Source organism: Triplophysa rosa, linkage group LG7 (assembly GCF_024868665.1).
Source record: "Triplophysa rosa linkage group LG7, Trosa_1v2, whole genome shotgun sequence".
NCBI classification, from domain to species: domain Eukaryota; kingdom Metazoa; phylum Chordata; class Actinopteri; order Cypriniformes; family Nemacheilidae; genus Triplophysa; species Triplophysa rosa.
The window spans coordinates 13973162-13987064 of record NC_079896.1 but is presented as its reverse complement, the minus strand read 5'-3'; the positions used below and the strand labels follow the sequence as shown (position 1 = coordinate 13987064).

At 38.6% G+C, this 13903-nt stretch overlaps 1 protein-coding gene across 4 annotated transcripts in view; it reads left to right on the top strand.

The window, feature by feature from the left end:
* dip2bb (disco-interacting protein 2 homolog Bb) overlaps positions 1-13903 on the top strand; it is a 44668-nt gene that overhangs the window by 2283 nt on the left and 28482 nt on the right. The gene's annotated exons all lie outside the window — the stretch shown is intronic.

Sequence of the window (13903 nt, the reverse complement as noted above, 5' to 3'; positions counted from 1 at the left end):
TCACAGAAGCGGTTCGGCTCTGTGGGAGGGTCTCTGGGTACAAAGTGGAACAATCACAGCTGTTGTGGTCTTTGTAGACGCAACTCGTAGTTACAGTTTTGGAGAGGTGCATGTAAGGCTGTGGGTGAAGGCTATGATGACATAGGGTTGATGCAAAAGACCCTTTAGAAAATAGCCGCTCTGGAAACACTCACAACTTTGTCTAGTGTGTTTCACCTAAATTTGCTGAGAAAAAAATAGAAATAGATCAAAATTAGGGATGCACGATAAATTATCGCCCGTATCGGTATCGGCCGATAAATGGACATTTTTAATGTTATTGGTATCAGCCGATACTAAAATTGAGGGCCGATATATTTTAGCCGATAAATCGTAAATAATTTCCTCTGGTTAAACTTCTTCAGCTGCACACTGCTCACAGTTAAAATACTGCACAGTACTGTCTTTGCCGTGATCATTCACTCACTGCTATTAGCAAAACATTGTTGTTGTAGGTGCAGTATGTAGATACAGTATTTATGAATGTGTAAATTATAGTAACAAAACTATATTGTTTGAATCAGACTGTCTGAATGACCCGTTAGACATGTGGGTATTAAGAAAAAAATTCTGGCTTGCTCTGGAAGAACATCTATAATTTTCTTATTAAATACAAAATATACCAGAAAAATTTGAAGGTTAAAGAATCGTTAACTAGTGTAAAGTAGGCTTGGTACATGATTTTCAGGGGAAAAAGGAGAACTAACGGTTACCTTGTTTTCTGCAGTGAGTGTTTTCATTTAAAAGCAGTTGTCCACTTTTTGCCTTTTGTTTCAGTCTTAGGAAATTTTATATTAATATCTAGATACTGTATATCGGCCAATATATCGGTTATCAGCTTCCATTGTTAAAGAGTAAGTAGCATGAGATCATGAAAATGACATTTCATGCAGTGTGTTATGTTGCCGTGTTTGAAAGTAAGCTGTCTGCCAAGTTGTAAGTCCGAAGGTGAATAAATAACAAAGTTATTGGCTTGTAAATATGGGAGTCGACTCTGAATCATGCAAACAAGACATGAGCTAGTCCAAGTCTCTAACCGCCACGTATCTACGTCACTACACATAGTCCCCTGGGACTGCCGCGAAAACTTCACTACTAGTCTCTCCTCCCACAAAACACTGTCGCTCGTTCGTGATGCGTGTGTATCATGTCTAGAACCTGTGTTCTACGTTGTGAAACTAAGTCCGTCTTATTTCAACTACCAAAGGAAGAACTTCTGAGGGAACAATGGTTACAATTCATTTTTAAAACGAAACAAAAGGAGTATAACTGCAGGGTTTTACTGTGCGCGCGTCATTTCACCGAAGATTGCTTCAATAATCTTGGCGCGTTCACTGCAGGATATGTGAAACGACTATCCTTGAAAGAGGGGGCAATACCAACCTTATTTGGACCTGTTAGCTCCACCGAATCACAACCTGTAAGTGTGAATATTTATTTTTGTCTTAACTTCAAGAAATATTTGTGTACCTTATGTCTGTGTTTAGCTAATGCATATAACGCTATCATTAGCATGTACTGTTATTTCTGGGGTATTACAGTTTGTTTATCTTGTTATTAACTCGGCTAATTTAATTGTTCAATCTATTAACTCTCAAAGTATTTATTTCAAAAACTGAGTCGAGTACTATCTGTATTGTATTGCGATGCAGACGTGGACGATTCTGAATCGATTCACAAAAGTCCAAAAATCAATTTTTAAATGTATTAATAACGTGATGTTAGCGGAATAAAAAGGCAGAAGTCATTCGCGTGTGCGGACAGTTAAGAGTGCGCACACCTCACGCACGGCAGTAAAGATGCACGAGCAGTAAAGATAGAGCAAATGATCCAGCCCTCTTGGACTAAACTGCAAGATAAACAAAATAAATTTTAGAATGGTCTTTCTCTGTCTATTCTCTGCAGTGAGCAGAAGGTAAAAGCAGCGCATTTAAATCACTGTGCAATACTTGTCACTAAATGAGTGCAAATAGCGTTTTCCCAAAACCTGTCACTAACTGTTAAGACACAAGAACATGAACATACTTCTATAAATATGCACAGTTTGTTACCAGAGGTGCTTGGTGCGCTAAATTAGATGAATCAACTGCTCCATAGGTGTATGATGATTTTGTAAGACGATCAGGCAATTCCTGAACTTACTGCCGGTGTCATGAAGAATTCTGACATCGGTTTTGTAATAGACAGAGGGATTGTAATATTAATTAGTCGCGTTAATTACTATATTATACTTATTTTAACGTCTGACAAGAGAAACAGAAAATGTGTAAATGAGAACGGCTTCACTGGGCAGTTTTGTGTCACGACTGGCGTGCAAGAGAAGAACCCAAGCGCAGGCAGGCAGTGAAGGGGTTAACAGAAAATATTTATTACAAAAAACACACAAAACAAAAACCCACAATGGGGTAAAATCAACTAAGGATATATATATATACACAAAACAAAAAAAAACTTCCCACGAGGGGGCAAAATGAAAACAAGACAAAGAACTAAACTCAAGGACACGACCAAACGTCTTAAATAATATCAGGCACAAAACTCACAACACACGAACAGACAAGGACCAGGAACACGGGTGAGCACAGGAACACGACACCATCCAACATAACGTAACACCGTACATACATAGTACAATACACGAGCACAGGACAAAGAAACATGAGGGTATAAATAGGAACACAAACGAGGGATAACGACATGGGACAGGTGTGGGACATTAAACACTCAAGGAAGGATAACAAGGAAACGAGAGGAATGGGGCCAATGACAAGACACTGGAGAGAACGTATATTACTGTCAAACGGACAATAATATGTTTCTCTCCACACATAACCAAAGACTTTGTCATGGCTCTGCTACAGGACCAAGAAAAACATGACAAAGGAAGCAGAGCCATGACAGTTTTGCATTATAATACAGAATGTGACAGTTCAGAGACTAGAAGCAAAAGTGCCAACACTAGTCTGACTCAGAGCGTAAATGCGACGTAATGACGTCACACATATGCAAATTAGCACGTCGAGAATCGATTCTAAAATCTAATCTTGACCCTCAGAATCGATTCTGAATCGAATCGTGAGGGACCAAAGGATTCCCACCCCTAGTTATCGTTATCGGCCAAAATTTACATATCGGTGCATCCCTAATCAAAATTAGACAACTGCTAATATATCATAGGAGTCTTGAGCCGTATATTTTAAAGATGGGGTAACACATGCAGTTTCTGCCAATCTCATATTAACCTTGAGTGCCTATACAGTAGTGTGGTATACGTCGTATCTTCAAAGAGTATTATGTTTGATCAAATTTATAAAGGAGAGATACAGCTGTACGATTATTTCTGGAAAAAGACGATCTGCTGGAGGCAGGCAGGGGGGACGGAGCTACAGCACGAGCACACAATACATCATAGCATTATCCCTTCGTGTTGTTTACATTATGCATGTACGCGCCAATTGCCAACAAAACAGACATATGACTTAGTTCGACTTACCGCAGCAGTTCATGTCCAGTATCTTTTAGCACTGGGACCGCTCCATCTATCAGTTTCAAACGACCTTCGAATCCAGCGTTTTATCCACCGTTTATATAACATCCATCACTGAAATGCCGTGAACAAACAAACACACACACCTCAACTTCTCTCACTATCGCAAGAGTTACGAGCTGCAGCTGCAGGCCCACAGTGCAGCCAATCTTGACGCAGCACAGCCAATCTTGATAAGTGGGTCTTCCTATCGCTAGTCGGTTGGCACGTGGGCGGGCTTTTTCTTTCGCCTTTCTGTGGGCGTGTTTTTCCGGGAGAATTGCCCAATAAAAGGAATAGGATCCCTGTTACGAAACAGGGATCCAGACTTATAAAAAACTTTCAGAAATAAGTTGGAGTGCTGGGGGAGTGTATCAAGCACAGAAATACTACTTCATACATCCAACTCGTTTTTTATGTTAAGCATGAGAAGCCAGCACGTTTAACAGTGTAGAGAAGTCAGAATGCATGAAATAGCATGTTACCCCATCTTTAATATTTAAATGAAAAAAGTGTGCAGACAGGTGTTTCTTCATTTACACTTGAAGAGAACCTCAATATGTCAGACAGAGGGATTGTAATACAATTATCAAGGTCCTCCCATTGTTTTATCATCCCTGTTAGATGTCATCCTGTCCTGAGAAAGAGAGAAAGACACTGCACTATCAGCACATATTTTCTATTTGTATGTGTTATGAATGAAAGAGTCTGAGGACAGAGCATTAGAGTGGCACATCGGAGGTTCTGATAGACTCGCACACAATGAACACCATTGAAGGCATCACGACTGAGCTGTAGTGATCTCTACTTGAATTCCTAGCACATACTCAGACGCTTTTATGCACTTAAGCTGATCAAATGAGCTGTGTGTGTGGAAATCCTCCTCAATAGATTGTTTAGGCAGAGAGGCTTGGACCTACTGAATAATGTTTGCCTGTTCATGTGTGGATGTGAGTTCAGGTAACCTCAGTAGGACAGCGTGGCTGTAGGAGGACAAGCTTTCTTAGTTGCAAAGAAAAGTAGAAAGATATACAGATTAAACAGAGAGAGAGAGAGAAAGAGAGATTACTCTGATCTAGGTCACAGAGCGTCAGGAAGCAATGTTTTACCCTTCACAGCAATCTTTCTGACATGTTGTGCTTTCTCTCTTTCTCTCACACTATTATGGATGTAAAACCTGTCATAGGGTGTAGAATTGACTACATTTTTATTCAACGATTTTATTTAACGAGTAAAGGGGAGAGAGAAAAAGAAATAGACGCGTGGTGAGACATGTTAGAAGTTAATATTACTTGCTGTGTGGAATGTTTGTGTGATATGGGTTCCACAGGAGCTGAATTATTTACCGGTGTGAGATGGACAGAAGCACACACCCTGCTTACAGTAGACAAACCACACACACACACAAACTCATTCATACTTTTGAATGTCTCTCATAACTCCTCCCAGCTCCCACTCAGGTAACATTTAACTAGACTACAGGTGAGGATGAGCTTGTTTGCACACGATGTCACACTGTTGCTGTAGTGCGAAATGCGGGTAGAGGGCAGGAAGTGATTTTCTGCATAGGAATTACTACCATAAAATCAGAATGCCTATTTGAGTTGTTTATGGTTGCTCAAGTAAAGCTTTTATTGTGTACCACTACCAAATGTTGCTCATATGGGGAAAAATGCAAGAAAAACACAGAAAAAAGTTGCTTGTCGACCTGCATCAGTCTACAAGGCTTAAGACTAGTCCCAGACTAAAATGAAAATTTGAGTTGTCTTAAAGGGGTCATTTTAAGCGGCTAAAGCGAATATTATTGTTTGCTTTAGATGTATTACAATGTGTATACACAATTTAAGGTTAAAAAACGCTGTATTTTCCCCACACCGTGCATGTTTGTATCTCCTCTTTGCCCCGTCTCTCTGAAACGCGAGGATATTTTACAAAGCTCATCGCTCTGAAAAGCGAGGTGTGCTATGATTGGCCAGTTCACTACTGCGTAGTGATTGGTGGAATAATGCCATTGTGTGACGGAAATGTAACACCTCTTACCAGGCTGTGAATCTGAAGCGCCAGAATGTCCTCGCAGAGTTTTAACCGATGGAATTGCCCCACTTTTTAACAGAAGCTGCCGTGCATGGCCGGTCTTGATCGCTGCCAGATTAGTGAAGCAATCGTCGTTAAAATGCTCTGCACAAACTAGCACTTTTTCATTGTACTTCTGTGGAACAGTGTTGAAAATAAAATGTAACCATTCGAGAAAAACAAAGCAGAGAAAACAAAGAGGCTTTCTTTTGGCAACGGAACACACAGCGTCTCCACGACATGGCTGCTCCGGCAGCGGTACAATGAGATTTACAAGACCTGTCACAGTCCTGCCTTCTTGTTCATGATTTTCTAGTCGTGTGGCAGGATCGTGACAGGTTCCTTATGTTTTGTTGCTCGTGGATTGCGTTCTGTATTCCGATGTTCTTCGTATTGCCTGTGCCTCTTGTTCCTGTTTTCGTCAGTCATAGTGAGTGTTTAGTTGAGTTCAGTCTTTGTCAAGTGTATGTTTCTCTAGTGTTTAGTTAGTTTACGTCCCTTTTACTTATATCATTTTGTTCTTGCTTACACCCCATCATGGGTTTTTGTTTTGTGTTGTTTAATAAAAGTCTTTTGTTTCCCCGTACTCCCGCTGCCTGAGCTTGGGTTCTTACGCTCGCTGTCACACCCTCCCCGGTCGTGACAGCACTCGTGACAAGACCGCCCACATTACTTGCGTGTAGATTTGGGCGGTTTTAGTCAAATCAGTCCACGAGCTGACGTCAAGTTGTGGGGGTGTGGTTACACGAGGCGTTTCAGGCAGGTCTGGTTGAGCATTCGCTTCTAGATAAAATACATCTTTTGTTCCGACACTTAAATTTTTGCAATTTCACGTGTCTAATACATGCATGGGCAACTTATAACACACAAAAGACAAAGAAAAACACGTACTTCCGGCGAATGACTCCTTTAACTGAAATTAACGTGCACTGACATACCTTAAAATATACCATTGCCATTGCTTTGTCTCAAGATGCACACCAGTAATGTTTTTTACTGAGGCATTTTTATAAAAGCGACTTAAATATCCTAATTCCACTAAGGCATAGTCCTGGCTTAAGCTAAGCCTTGTCTGTGAAACTGGGCTTTAGCTGGGTTTACCTGGTAGGTCAGCTTGACCAGCTAAAATGGTCAAAACTTAGACCAGTCTGCTGAATTAGCTAAAACCAAGCTGGTTGACCAGCAAAAACCAGCTTAACACCAGTAAACTTGACCTGCCTGGTCAAACTGGTCTTCCAGCCTGGTCAAGCTGGTTTTTAGCTGGTTTTAGCTGCAGTAGTGGGTCATCTAGTCTTCCATTCTGACTGGCTAAACCAGCTTGTCAAGCTAAAAAATGGCCAAAACCCTTCTAAAACCAACCCTATTCCCCAATTTTTAGTAGGGTGTTAATATTACATGGATAAAATAACTTGTAAAATCCTCACACAGTCATTTTAATCGGGGTTGTGCTTTTGTTTTGACAAAAACGATCTCTTAAATCTGATCTGAGTGGGCATTAATGTTGTTTTGGTACGTGTGGGTATCTATTTGAATGGGTTGTATTTTAGGGTCACAGTTGCTATGGTAACAGTAGAGTTTTCCTTAGGCTCATCTCATTCATAACGAAAAAGGCTAAAAGCACAACAAAGCCCATATGCCACCAAAACAGCTAAAAGCAAGCCACATGACAAAAAAACCCCCACGTGACCTATTTAAGCTGCAATCTGTAACTTTAAACCTTTTTATCGCCATCTCTGATAGAAACATAAAATTGGAGATTACTACATTCTTTTGTTTGTTTGATAAAATCAGACTTTCCAGTGAAATCCAGCCGACATCTCAATTCAGGAATGTTTATTAAAAACATAAGGAGGTAAGGAGGCAGTTTGGACACTGGTTTTTATCTACCTGCTCAATTAATGATTTTTCTTTATTTCAAATAAAAGTTATGTGCTTTTGTCATTTTATTTTATTTTTTGTTTTCATTGCATTTGATATTTTATTTTAGTTCAATTAACAGAATGTTTTAATAGTTTTTGTTTTTAAAAATAAAGTAACCTCGATCAGACGATTTCATGTAGTTTATTACAAAGCAAATTCAGAGGGTTGCACCTGACTAGGCATGTTCTCAGGTGTGTTAGGCAGTAATTTGAGTCTTGTCGTCACCTGCACGCACACACCCTAGTAACTCTGACATTACTGTTTCCACAAGTTTTGCAGAATTGGTTGTTTGGTCTAGAAAGACACAAGAACAGATGAGAATTAGTTGAACTCCCTGTCGTTTCCACTTCTGTCTGTTTCATCTTCTCTCACACAAGCCTGTTTTTATCCTCTCAACAGAACAGGAAACCATGTCATAGTGTCGAAGAGTTAGTGCTGGAGAACATGACATCATCCAGAGGGTAAAAAGGAAATGTGTGTGTGTGCAAAGAGAGACAGAAGTCGGGGTGTGTACGAAAGGACACCGGGGGGGTGGATGAAATTAAACTTCAGTACAGTGTGATACAGTGTTGACAGAACTTGGTGAGTCACCATCTTGTGGTGGGTATCCAAGACTGTGTGTGTGTTTGTGAAAAATGACACAATGACAATGGAGAGATGGCTGTATTGTGTCTTGAGTGAAAGTTATTGTGACAGCTCTGTTTTGTCATAGTGTTTCAGGGCCAGTAATGCAATAAGTAATATTCTTTGCCTCTTTTTTCTTCTTTTCTATATTACTCATATGTAATACACACACAAACACACACACACACACACACACGCACACACATTCCTGCTTCATGTCCAATTTTCCCACAGTCCAAGCAGCTGGTCTGTATACAGTATCTTATGTTCAGAAATACACTGAAGGCCTAGATGGTTTAGTTTGTAATAGCTTTATTGCTTATGGTAAAGCCATAGACATTGTCTAGGGATTGTTGTCAAATAACATCAGACCTTTATTAAACAACTTATATATACTATATATATATATAATGTCAGGAACGGGGGGGTGGTGACACAAGGACAGAGGACCCAGGTGAACACAGCGGGTAAGGGGTTAACCAGACGTTTAATAAATAATAAAGACAAAACAAACAAAAAAACCACGAGGGGGTAACATAACAAAACAACGGAATATAATAACAAGACAGGACTAAGACTAACTAAACTTACACAAGAACTACAGTTAACACTTGACATAATTTACAAAATGATTACACTAAACTTGACAAGACACAGGGACTTACACCACACGAATCAAAATGAACCAGCACAGGACAGAAAACACAAGGGCATTATAAAGGGGATAAATCAAGAGGGGAACAGGTGAAGGGCATGAAACAATAAACGAGCAATAACGAGGAGGCGAGAGGGCGGGAACAGAGGTGACACCGGAGAGGATGTATGGAAGGCCATAAGGGCCAAAATTACCCCTCTCCACATGAAACATGGGGTTCTGTCATGATGCCGCATCATGTCATGTTTCTCGTGGTCTAGTGGCAGGATCATGACATATATAAATGTCCTGCAATGGACTAGCCATCTATTCAGGGCGTCCCTGTCTGTGGTTCAAGATGCTATAATACTGTTACCACTCCAGACAAAAAGAAGGTTCGTAAAGTGAATGGATGGTTTTACATAAATTGTTTAAGAAATAGTATATACTGTATTTAGGGGCTGTAACTGACTGGAATGTTTCTCAGCTTTTTAAATTAGATTTAGCTTTTTTGCAGATTACTGTAATAGTCACAGTGTGACAATAGCCTCCCACAGACATATACGGTATATGTTAGTGTAGTTGTATGTGTGTGTACATGGGTCAAAGACGTTAAGTTGTCCCCATCAAAAGAAATTGACAAAGTAAAGTGATTTGTCCATAGAAAGCATATAAAATGTAAGTAAATGTCTACGTTATGGTTTCAACTAAGTTTTTGGATAATAAAATGTTAAAATTTGGCTGGAATAATGTTACATTGTCATTCAGTGTAACACAATATTTATGACTATACAAATTCAAACAACATGCTTATTCTAACTTGTACATATTAAAATATATAAAAGAATAAGGGAGCATATTACATGTTATTGTGCTTTAAATGAGTAAAAAATTCTTATTGACAAATAGGCAAAACCTAGGATAGTGGCAAAAAAAAGACAACTGATAGCATTTGGGGTGAAAGTTTTTTAATATGTCATGAATTGATTTTTGTTGTAAATATGCCTGACAAAATTGTTATACTGAATGACATTTTAGTGGGCGTCTTCTGGAGAATATGGAAAAATGTATGATATTTATTTTTTGCTCAGAAAAACGAAAATAAAAATGCAATTAAATTAAACGGAATACTTTTTCATTTTTGAACGACAACAATTTAAAGTAGTATTACAGTTATTGTTTTTATGCTTTTTCGTCTTTGACACATATATTTATTTATATACATACATTTATTTATTTTACTGGAAGGCAGAACTTCCTTTGAAAGAGATCAAGATCAGCCATATTGAAAGCTGCATTTCTTCCAAAGGGTTATTTTTTTACTAAAAATATAAAATAATTATATAGGGAATTTATTTTATGTTTATTTGGATTATTCAAGAGAGTACATGGCCTTTGACAGCAAATAAATAGTATTGCATATCTGCATGTCTTTACAACATATAGGCAGTAATAAACGTACTGTTTTACATTTAAAGTATACTTTGGACATTTTACATTGTTAACCTTATTTTACAAAAGGGAAAAATGAATAGAAATAAATAAAAATATAAAATAAATGAACAAGGTAAACTATATACTTCCAGGAAAAACGTGTAGCCTAATTAAAATCCGTTCAGGTTAAAGAGATAAGGATACATGTGTAAATATACAAAACATACTTACATACATATACATGTAAACATATCTACATGCAGATATCACATTTCCTATCCATGTATAGTTACAAAGTCAGGTCTTCTTTCAGATACAAATTCAATTTTAAACATTATTTTATTCATTAAAATATGTATTACATTTTTTATTAAAATTTATAATATACTGTTGGGCACTGTATATTTCCTTGATATTTTATACTCACAATAAATTCATTATATGCATCATTTGTCTTGTGACAGGTAATGTTACGCTCTGTTAGTGGTAAACATTTACCAATTTTAGGCTTTCATTTCTACTGGATATTTGTGGGTTTCCGGAGGCACCGTTTTATCAAAAGTACCTTTAATTCTGATAATTACAGTAAAACACTGATATCTGTGCAGTTTTATCTCTTAAAGGAAAGGAGTGACTTCCTCCCTTAACTCCCCTCTGCCAGGGCCAAGAAAATCTTTACTGTGATTTTGTATGCCCACACACGACATTGGCTGTTGTATGTGAGCATAATTACAATGCGTGCGTAATGGTATACAAGAATAGAGAAAATGTCACTGACAGTAAAATATATGCAGTATTCAGAAGAAAAGAGATGACCCTTTTATAAGATATTAGGTAAATAAGAATCAAGGATGTGATTGTTACATTTATGCTATCATCACAGGATGTGCTTTACATGGGTTTACAATGTGATGTTGTCGCATGTCATGCAAGAGAGAATTTAAGGCTTAATCTACAGTATTTTGTTGCTCACTCTGGCAACAACCAATCGGAATCCATCTAATCCTAAATGTGGACTGGACCATCTTGATCCGCCAACAAAACCCTCTATTTTGCAATTGAGTTAGTAACGTATTTACACATCCCTTAAAAGCCGACTGTATATCACCCCAGATGCTCAGAGTCATAAAGAAAATTAACATGAGCACATCTACACACACCCCGATATAGTTACATACACTTCAAAGAACAGTCCACTACAGCTAAAAATATCCCATGTTGCAGCTGGGTTCCGTCCTCGTGCATTACTTATGGCAGTTGACTCTTCTCTTCTTTCTGTTTTTCTGTCTTTTAATGGCACACTCAAGTGGCTTAAAACACGCAGAGTTTTTTGATGTGTTGACACAATTTCAACTTAAACAGACAGACAGTGCGGGACGTATTGAGTAGGTCCTCCCCTTTTTTAAATACCCAAACAGCGTTAGCGTCTGGCAAAGCTACATTTGACAGCTTGAGACAGCCACAGTACAAAATTACTCGTTTATAGACGCCTTTACTGTTAGTAAACATTGTGACGCATTTTTGTGGGTGGAGCTTAGGTGGAGGCAGAAAGATCCCCTGACCGCATTACTAATGCTAGGTAGCACGTTTTGTTTGTTTGCTTTTTGACAATGGCTAGAAAATAATCCACACCAACAAAATAGTTTTTTAATCTTAAGTGTAATGAAGTGAAACGCTAGCATTTTTGATGATCTTTTCTGTTCAGTCAGCTTGTTTAATTATGTTTAACTACAGCTGTCGTCAGTGTTTTTGTTTGTATTTTGTCGATTGAGGCACTAAACAACACTAAGGGGCGGTTTCCCGGATAGGGATTATTTTATAGCAGGACTAGGCCTTGGTCAAATTAGGATATTTAAATTATTTTTAAAAACATGTTACAAAAAAAGATTACTGGTGGGCATCTTGAGACCAAACAACTGATATATTTTGAGATATGTCAGTGCAAGATTTTTTCGATTAAAACAACGCTAACATTTAAGTTAGTCTGGGACAAGGCTTAAGCCCTGTCTGGGAAACTGCCCCAAAAAGATGATATTTTAAACTAGCCGAATCTGTGCTGGTGTGTAGAGATCGGCCGGTCGATTAATCGAGCCGATTTTCTAGATTTTTTAATTAATCGGCATTGGCCGATTGTGCCGCAAATTAGGATGATTCTAAGGAACGATTCACATTTCGCTTCTAAAACGTGCGCCGCTTTCTCTAGTCAAATGACCCGTGGTACGCGCGCGGTACTCTAAACGGTTGAACTATTTCCATCTCGTTGCAGCGTCGACGCGCCTATAGAAAAAGGTGCGCGCCGCACCGTATGCGTGTCGCGACCGCATCGCTCCCTATTTGTGAATCGCCCCTTACAGGCAGGTGCATCTGTGAGCAGCTAAGCATTGTTGTGGAACACGCGACGCTGCTTCTTGCGGCAAACAGATTACCACCGGCATAACACTGTGATGTCGCCCTCTGCCTGCTAACTTTTTAGCTACCTGATAACTTCACAAGAAAATGGTAAGACTTAAATTCTTTTTATCCTTCGTTCTTAATCTAGCCTTGTATATTTCATTGATAAAATATGATGCTATTTGAGAACGCGAGTAACTTTTTGGAACTCACATCAACTCAACCACATAGTTTAGGCTACATGTATGCATGGGTACCAAAACCTGGTGACGAGCCCAGCGGCTAAATTATTACCTAAGTCTGCATTGTATAACTAGATAAACTCAATAGACGTTATCAATACTGTTTCTGTACCGGAGGATTTCTCTCCCTCTGAGGCTGCATGTGAGATGGAGCAGCTTGGAGATGGAGCAGCACCCTTGTTAAAAGACAAAACGTCTAGCTAAAACGTGCACGTTAACTTTCCTGCTTAAATGTGTCTTTGGGTCGGACTCTGTTTATACTTGTATTAAGATGCGTTTTGGTCGATCTTTCTATCAAATGGATGAAATAAGTGCACACAATTTACATATGAATGCGACCGGGGCAGGTAAACATACAGTTATGAGCAGCAGGCTGTGAAATATGAGAGATTTATTTTTGTTTTCACTTAGATTATGACCATTTGATTTATAGCAGTGTCTGCCAACAAACATAAACAAAAAGCATGCTTCAGAACAGCAGGAGGTGCTTAAAAGTTTTGAGCAATGTATTATTACTGTGAATTAGACTACTATCTTGTACCCTGCAATAAACACTTACTCAATCTTTCTCAATCAAGTGCACTGATTTGAAGAGACGTGTCTTCAAAAAATGTTTAATTTAAACAATATTCTATATCACTTCTTATTACTTAACTGTTAGTTTTTATGAGATCAAGGTGGAAAAAAGAAAATCGGCCAAACATATCGGCATCATATTGGCCATCGGCTGGCCTGATTTCTAAATATCGGCATCAGAGAAAAACCCCTATCCCTATGGTTGTCAATGAGGTCCAAGAACTGTTTGGTTACAAGCATTCGTCCAAATATCTTTCTCTGTGTTCAAACAAACAGATAAATTTATACAGGTTTGAAACAACTAGAGAGTGAGCAATTCATGACAGAATTTTCCATTTTGGGTGAGCTATCCCTTTAAATGTGGGAAATGACAAAACGTTTGGTTTCTTGCATGAATCTGTGCTGTTTATTGTCAACAGTACATTTCGGAGCAAGCGGGAAGCT